Source organism: Meriones unguiculatus, chromosome X (genome assembly GCF_030254825.1).
Source record: "Meriones unguiculatus strain TT.TT164.6M chromosome X, Bangor_MerUng_6.1, whole genome shotgun sequence".
Lineage (NCBI taxonomy): Eukaryota > Metazoa > Chordata > Mammalia > Rodentia > Muridae > Meriones > Meriones unguiculatus.
The window spans coordinates 17786485-17794902 of NC_083369.1; the positions used below are offsets into that span (position 1 = coordinate 17786485).

The 8418-nt window shown below is 51.7% G+C and overlaps 1 pseudogene; it reads left to right on the forward strand.

Annotated features, from left to right (window-relative positions):
* The first annotated feature begins 234 nt into the window (after window positions 1–234).
* Window positions 235–338, forward strand: LOC132650264 (small nucleolar RNA SNORA17; annotated as a pseudogene).
* The last annotated feature ends 8080 nt before the right edge of the window (window positions 339–8418 follow it).

An 8418-nucleotide genomic window follows, 5' to 3' on the forward strand; every position in this document is an offset into this window, starting at 1 on the left:
TTTTTTGTCTCATAAGTTGGGCCATATTATACAAAACCTTCAACCCCCATCTTATTAGAGTGCCTTCTGGTAAGCCGAAACAATGACAACAGCAAGAACAACAACATGTGAACAGTTTTTCAATGAACTCAGACTCAGAGAAAAGTCCCAGAATGTAGGTGTGTATCTTCTAACATAATGACATTTAGTATGGAGGCTGACTTTGGGAACATTGCATCAGTTAGAGTCAAGTGCCCTGGCCCTAGAAGCCTTGCAGGTGTGGCTGCTGTGTCACCTGTGTGTCAGTAGGTGGCACTGTTCTGACCTGTGACTGTCTGAATAATTAGTAGCCTAACATTCCCAGAGAAAAAGCTAGTCTGAGATGACCACCACACCTGCAGCAGGGGTCTCAAGTGGAGCCAGCCTAAGATGACCACCACTGCACTGTGCAGGTCCCGATGGCTCACAGGACTAGGAGCAAGACAGACTAGAAGAATGCCACCTGAGTCTGAGTGTCCCAGGCAGGAGTGAGCCCTAGACAGAGGACCCTCGCATGAGGTTACTAGGGATGGTGTGGGCTACGAGAAACAACGAGATGACCACCAGACTGGTGCCAGGGGGCCTGGATAAGAAGCTAACCTGGACGACCACCAGTCGGCACTGCACAGGCCTGGGGGTGGGAAGAGAATGCCTGAGATCACTCCTGCCCTGTGCCATATTGCACAAGCAGGGCATAGCACTCCTAAGGACCACTCCTGAGATGACCCCAGACACTCTGTGACCCTGGAAGGAGCAAGTAAGTGGTGGAGAAATGGAAGAGAAAGAGAAACAGAAGGATGTAGGCATAACGAAGAGAGGCAGAACTGGAGACTTGAGGGTATTAAGCAGCCAGTGATGCCCCCCGGGACCCTGGTGGGGTACTGGCATGAGCTGCCACCCAGAGCCACATCTGGGCCCGTGGCCCTGCAGTAGCAGGGGTCTGTTCCTACTTAAAGCCGGGCAGATATCCCTGCTCTGGGCAACAGGTAGAGGACATGCTGATGTCTCAGGGATGTGCAGTACTGTTCACACCTTCACCTGGACAATCACACAGAACCAATAAGAAGGGTTTTTAATTATTATTTTGAAAATGAAAGTGTCAAGTGCAATTCTGTAAATCTGATGCAGGTGATTTTTTTTTTTTCCTGCTAAGCAGGTATCAGGCACAAGAGTTGCAATGCTCTAGAAAGTTGTGAAATGAAAAGGACACAAGCTGTACCAGCTAGGAATGTACAAAGGAGAAAACTGAAAACAAAAATGAAAGATAGAAACATATGAGAGAGCCACTCGAAGGGAGAGACATGCCGAGGTGAAGACTAGGACGGCTGGGCATCCCGTGGACAGCCAGTTCCCTCGTAATCCACGCCCAGAATCACGAAAATGCAGCCCGAACTCGTTTCAACCGAGTTTACTGGGGAACTGACATGAAGAAACGCACAGATGCATGGAAGGACAAAGGACAAGGGTCAGCGAAGCCACATTAGCGCCCGAGGAGCAAGAATCAGCAGCGTTTCCTAGAGGTCACCACCGCGTCATGCAAAGGGGTGAGGTTTTTTTGTTTGTTTGTTTTGTTTTGTTTTTTATTACTAATTTTAAGAAAGGAAGGAGGGGGGCTGTAGAGCTAGCAGGGAACTCGGGAGACTTGTCCCTGGACCGGAAAAGGAAGGTCAGGGACGGTCTCCAGCAAGACGGAGCACAGCGATCCCGCCGTCGGCCGTGCTCTGCGGGGCTTTGAGGATGTCGCGGAGTGGGAAAAGCCGACGGCGGCCCAGGCCACACTCTCGCCTGGGCTGGGAAGGACAGTCTGGAGTTTAGGCCGCGGGCCTCCTGAGGCGGCGGCGTGCACTCCCACCGCGCGGTATTGCACCCCCAACCCGAGGCGATTTCCGGATCCACCGGCAGAGGGTGCGACGCTCAGTGGGTCCCTCCGGGCTGAAGGCGGGATTAGCAAGGCGCCTCGTGGGCCCACTCTGCCCGCGGGCGGAAGCGGGCTCCGAGCAGCCGCGGGGGGGCGCCCTTGCGCGGGGGGCAGGCGCGGGGCGAGCGCTGCAGGCTCAGAGCCCTCAGGGCCCGGCAGGAAGTGGAGCAGGGGAGCAACCGTCGTCGTCGTCGAGGAGCCGAGCCGTCGCGGCGGCCTCTCCCAGGAGCGCAACTCGCTGACTCTGAGGGACTGAGGTCGGGGTAACCGCCGTGGCGTCGGGAATAAGACCCTCCCGTCCCCCTGTGCCTTCCCCCCTCCCGCTCAGGTACCCATTTCCTTCGCTTTCAGGTGGCTTTCGGCGAAGCCTGCCGGAGATGGAAAACAACCAGGAGGAGCAGCCCTCGTTCCCATGCCACCCTCCAGCCCGTGTGGGCTCTGCCCAGCCCGCCTGTGCCGGGCCCCAACCCCTCCAGCCCGCCTGTGCCTGGCCCCAACCCCTCCAGGCCGCCTTTGCCAGGCCCCTACCCCTCCAGCCCGCTTGTGCCGGGCCCCTACCCCTCCAGCCCGCTTGTGCCGGGCCCCTACCCCTCCAGCCCGCTTGTGCCGGGCCCCTACCCCTCCAGCCCGCTTGTGCCGGGCCCCTACCCCTCCAGCCCGCTTGTGCCGGGCCCCAACCCCTCCGGAGAGTACTTTTGTTCAGGTTGCCTGCCAATCCGGGAATTGCCAGGGAGCAGTTGAGGCAGGTAGAGGGTGTGAGGGAGGAGAATACGCCATACTCGGGCCTGGCCCCGACCGTCGCCGATTTTTGAGACAGACAGAAAACTCCCGAAGATTCGGGGAAAGCTGGGGAGAGAATGTGTGGGTTTGACGAAAAGAGAGAGCGTGTGTTGAGCAGTAGAAAGCTGAGTCTGCCTGACATTTTCTTTGGTCTAGTCGGGGCCCGGTACTCCCCATGGGCTTCAACAAACACCTGTCACTTGTAGGATGCTGGGAAGGAATGAAAGGGTAAAAGACTAGCTCGGAGAGATCTCGATGGAATTCTCGAGAATACTGTTTGTTTGAAACCCAGCATCTCACCAGGTCGATCTCAGTCATAATCCCCCTACCGCAGGTTCCTGGGTGGTGGGTTTATAGGTATGACTCCTGTGTCCACTGTCTTCAGAAGAACAAGAGGATTTCATGGATTGGGGGGTTGAATAATTAATTATGGGGCACCAGGAAGGCAGCTGTCAAAGTGTCCAAGCCATTGCGTGATTGTTGAAGGAGGCCAGGGGCTGAGGAGGCCAGGGGCTGGTGACATATCCCTGGAATACCCGTGGCATGAGTCTGAGCAGATTGATCTCATAATGGAGCCAATGCCCAGAGGCTGATGTGGGGAGGTGGTGGATGAGTGAGACAACATGGGAAGGATGTTGACTGTGTGAGTATGAATAGGAGATAGAAGAAGATTCTAGTCAGCAGTTTTCTTTGTTTTCTTGTTTGTGTTGTTTTCTTTTGTTGGTTTGTTCTTGGTTTTTGGTTTTGGAGTTTTTTATTTTATGTTTCTTAAAAAAGAACAGTTACTGTTGGGTCATAGAGATACAGTGGTGTTTCTGCTCTCCACTCCAGAACCATGGAACCAAAAGACAACCCAGGTGTTCCCTGCTGTCCCTCCATCTCAGAAGGTAACGTGAAGAACCAGGCTGGAGCCGAAGTGGGGAAAGAACCAGGCCTCAGTGGACTTGAAGCTCATTCTGGCAGAGGCGTTAGTAGTGGCGATGAAATACAAGTCAGGTGAGAAGCCCATTCCTCCCACTCTCAGGTCTGCTGGAGTCCCAGTTGTGCTGGGTCCTCGTGAGTATGGTGTCTGGGTGCAGGAGGGGGGTCAGGCCCCCTTTGCACATGACCAGCAGGCTTCCTTGAATTTCCTACAGTTGTGAAAAAGAGGCCCTGCCTGCCCTGAGTTCTGAGGAGATGGTGCATGGCACACCTGTAAAGAGACGCCAGATTGGACTACCCAGAACAACTGTCCCCAGAAAAAACCCCAGGCAGAGCAAGAAGTCCCCTGCCAATTCAAGAGGTCACAGTGAGTGTCCTTGGCTGGGGAGGGAGCTTTGTTTGGTTGGAGGGAATCACAGCACTAGTAACTGTGACCAGCCCTGTCACAGAATTACAGTATGACCTTGGGCGTACTCCCTGGACCTCAGTGGGCCCATGTAGGAAATAGCATCATATCCGTGATAGGTATCACTTATTTGCAGGAAGCAGAGGTCTTGGAATAGGGGTGGGGATTGGGGGCAGAGTGGGGGCTGGGGTGGGGGTTTGAAAAGGTCTGTGGTGATGAGTCCTCAGAGTAGCCATGAGTATGTTCAGAAGAGGCAGGTGGGCAGCTGGTGGGGAGGATTTCTTGGTCTTTCACAGCCGAGAAGGAGAACACTGTGTGCCAGCCTGAAGACCTGCCCTCCACTAGTCACCAGGAGGTAAGAATCTTTTGCTACAGTGGGGGGCTCTCACCAGCTGCTGTCAAGACCCTTTTCAACTGTGTCTTAAAGTCAGTGCTCCCACCTCTAACATTTCAGGACATTGCCTTGTGCTGAAATTGGGAAACATCACCTCTCAGGGGGCCTCAGTCTTCTCAGTGGCAATAGAGCATGCTAAGCTTGAGAGGGTTTCTGAAGATGTGGTCAGAGCCTTGGCATTCTGAGTTCCTGCCATCAGTCTAAAATTTCCCCATGACTCCTCTCTTCATGTCTGGCCTGGAACCCAATCCCTACCCGTGATCTCTGTCTCTACAGGGGAGCTCCCAGGGGCATCAGATGTTCTGCTGGCCCTCAGCACTTCCAACTCTGCCGTACATGGCACTGACCTCGGACCAGAAATTGATAGTTTCTCCTTATATGCAGCTACATGGGGCTTCTGCTTTGCCCAACCCGTGAGTAGAAAGTACTGTGGAGCTGGCTGTGTCTTGTGTCAGTGTGTGTCCAGCTCTGGGCTTGGTTCCATAGGATCAGGAGGAGGATGATCATGGGTAGGAGGAGGACAAAGGGAGGGGAGGGAGAAAGCTGCAGGTCAGACCAAGGGTGGGACAGGGGCCTCTCCCATTTTGCAGTCCCTACTCCGGCGGCTTGGTGCCAGTAACTTTATTTTCCAAGCATCCATTTCCTAGAGGTCATTTTGGCACAAAATATTCTACACCTGTCCCATTGCAAAGAGCACCAGCACGAGGCCTGCCACCACACACTGGGCCTTCAACCTGGGCACACTGTTTCTCTACATCATAGCAGACCGGTGAGACAGGAGGTCTCAATGAAACCTAGGGTCATGAATGGAAAGGGTCACCCCAGAGGCCAGCAGAGAAAGTTTCCTGGACATACTCCAGCCTTGTCTTTCATGATCTGAGGTGGCTGGGCAAAGTGCTGTTGAGAACCACTCCCTGAAAACGAAGGTCACAATAGCTCTCCAGGGACTTTGCAACTTAAAATGTAGATACTGGTCGTTCCCTGATATCTTCTTAAAACAAACAAACAAACAAACAAACAAACAAACAAAACACACACACACATACAAGCCTGCACAGATTAATGCCTTAGGAAAAATGTGTCTGGAATAGGGGGAACAGTTTGTGGAGAGGAAAACAGACTGTGCAGGACAATAGGCATGTCTAAGCCATGGGGTCTAAGGTCTCCACAGTCCTATGGATTCCCACCTTCTGATATCACAAAAAGCCTGCCAGTCTCCCTCTACAGGTGCTGCCTACACACCCAAGTGCTTAATCCCCTCAACTCTTGTTTCCAGATGCGTAAATATGGTCCTCGTGCCATGTCTTGTCACGGAACGTCATCCACTGGTGCCACGGGTCCCTGCAGAAGCGAGGGTTCCGGAAACTTGGGTGGTGAGAGCAAAGTGGATGTAGAGCAGGCTGTCTAGACATTGGCAGTGGGCACTGGAGGCATCTGAGCACTGGGGGTGGGGGAGGGGTCATTTTTGCTTCTGAGAAGAGGTGTCAGACACAAGGCTCATGTTCTCCTCACACTTGTTCCTTTGCAGGGCACCAATGCCTCTGACCAGGCCTTGGTTTCTGACACCTCAGAGTGTCAGGAGACACTGGAAGCTGCTGAGGCCTTGATGACTCTGAAGAACTCTTCTTCGAACTGGCGCCAGACTCACAGATAAACAGGTAGCTGGCCTCTTGCAAAGGAACATGGGGTGGAGATGGCCCAGAGATGGGAAACTTTGTGCTAAGTTGTTCTTGGCTGGGTACACGAGGTTAGTTGGAACGCCTTTGGGGCTGGGTACCCCACACTTCTGAGGATGACTTCAGAGAAGCACTTGGAGATTATTCAGCACATACTAAGCTTCTCAAGTTTTGTACTCAGCAGTAATTGATAGGTTGGCACCCTGATATCAAGAGAGAGAGGGAGGAGACTGAGGCCCCTGGGGGTTGCAGGGACTGGCCTCAGGGAAGGCAGCATATCAAGTGGAAGAAATAGAACCCAGCATCCTGATTGCCCACCCAGGTCTGTGTCCCCCAGTCTACTGCACACTGTGGTAGTCTACTGCACACTCTGGTGGGCTACTGCATGCATGGAAGATTTAGTCTCTGGTTTCAGAGGGATTTCAGTTAAGATGTGCAGCCTGTATTCCTTTTCAAGGTGTATTCTACCACCAAATCATAAAATGGTCCACCCAGAGGGCCAGGGCCTTGTGATCTGAGAAGGGAATTGAAAGTCTGGTGTGTCTGGAAAGCAAGTCCAGATACTGCTGGGCCCAGAGGCAGATGGGGCCTAGGGAATGTAAGAGGTAGCCACCCTGGACAGAGCTGCTGCTGCTGGAACGGAAGGGGCAGAGTGAAGCTGGAGAGGTGGCTGATCACAGGGGTCTGGAAAGGTGGGAGATGAAACCTAGGACACTTCCTATCTAGCAAACCGTTTTCATCTGGGAAATATTTTCAGTGTGCCTGCATATAGGCATACAGAATAGGTAGGCAAACAAACAACACATGAACAGATAATAAGCTGTGAAGAAATTCACTTTAATACAAGTCCTTGGCATACATGTAATTTTACCATTTATTAAAGATAAAACAAATGTGCATGGATTTATTTTCATGCAGGGAGTTAGATCTTGACCAAAGGCTCGACACTGTGGGACATAATGTATCTTCCACGTTTTTCAGAGTTGATTGGTACATTTAACTTGTAATCGCTAGTGCCGAGGATGCTGCTCCTTGAAAGTACATAGTATAAACAACATACATCTGTTTATGGCCATTTCAGAAATGTCTAGAAGTACTGTCCTAATCCCAAGCTAAAATTCATCTGACAGTTTTTCACAAGCCTCAGGCCAGCAACTCCAGCAGTAATTTTAAAAATCAAACATTTTGACACATGGTGACGAATGACAGAGGGAAAATATTAAAAGGTTTTGTTTTCCACAATTAAACCATCATGTTTTTGTCAGAGCCCTCAGACTGGGCTCAAAACAACCTTCAAACAAGAAAGGAAAGACTGACAAAAGAGATTGCCCTCTGACCTTCACAAACCTGCTCATACTCCCAAACACCAATGTACTTGCACAGAAGCACACACACAGACACACACAGATGCAAACACACAGACACACACACCCTCACACAGAGGGACAGATAGGTACAGACACACCACACAGACAGACACACACAGGCATGCGCATGCACGCAAAAATACACACACACACACACACACACACACATATGCGCGCGCGCGCGCGCGCACACACACACACACACACACACACACACCCAACCTGGCACTAGGCCAGGAGGTGTGGGTAGTGGAAAGCCAAGTCACTTTCCTGACGTCAGGAAGGTTATGGTTAGAGACCATGAGCTTCACCAGAGTAGGTTGGTGGCCGTGATGGAGAAATGAGGGAAGGTGAGTCTGGAGGTGGGGAATTCAGATGGAAATAGGTCTGTCCACTGGTCACAGTGACAAATGTTCAGTCATGTTCAGTTTGTCTTCTCTCCAGACAGAGAAGAAAGGGCAGAGAGTCAGGAAAGGGATTCATGGTCATTACGTGGTCCTCATCTCATCCTTTCTGCTTTCAGGTCTTGTCTGAATTGGAGCAGTGAAGCCTCCCAGCCCATCCTTATCATTCCTTGGGATCCACCAGCTGACTCCACCTCCCTTCTTGCACCTCCCTCCTGAGCTTAAGGGCCCAGAGGAGGGGTGCAGGCTTGTTCAAGCACTGAGTAGTTGATCTGTGTGTGGTTCATGTCTGAAACGCTTAAATATAACCCTTGCGGTGTTTAATACGCTTTCAGACTCTTTTCATAATGTAGGTCAATTCCTTGGCTTACATAGTTTGTTCATGTACCCTCATCCCTTGTTCCTTTGGAAGCTGGTGCTTTTTAAAGAATCTTCTGTGGATAGCATTGTGCAATTTACTATGACCAGTTTGTTGGTGGGATTCTGAGTGGGTTGGTAGGCCCGTGTTTGCACTTGTTTTGTGATTGCATATGT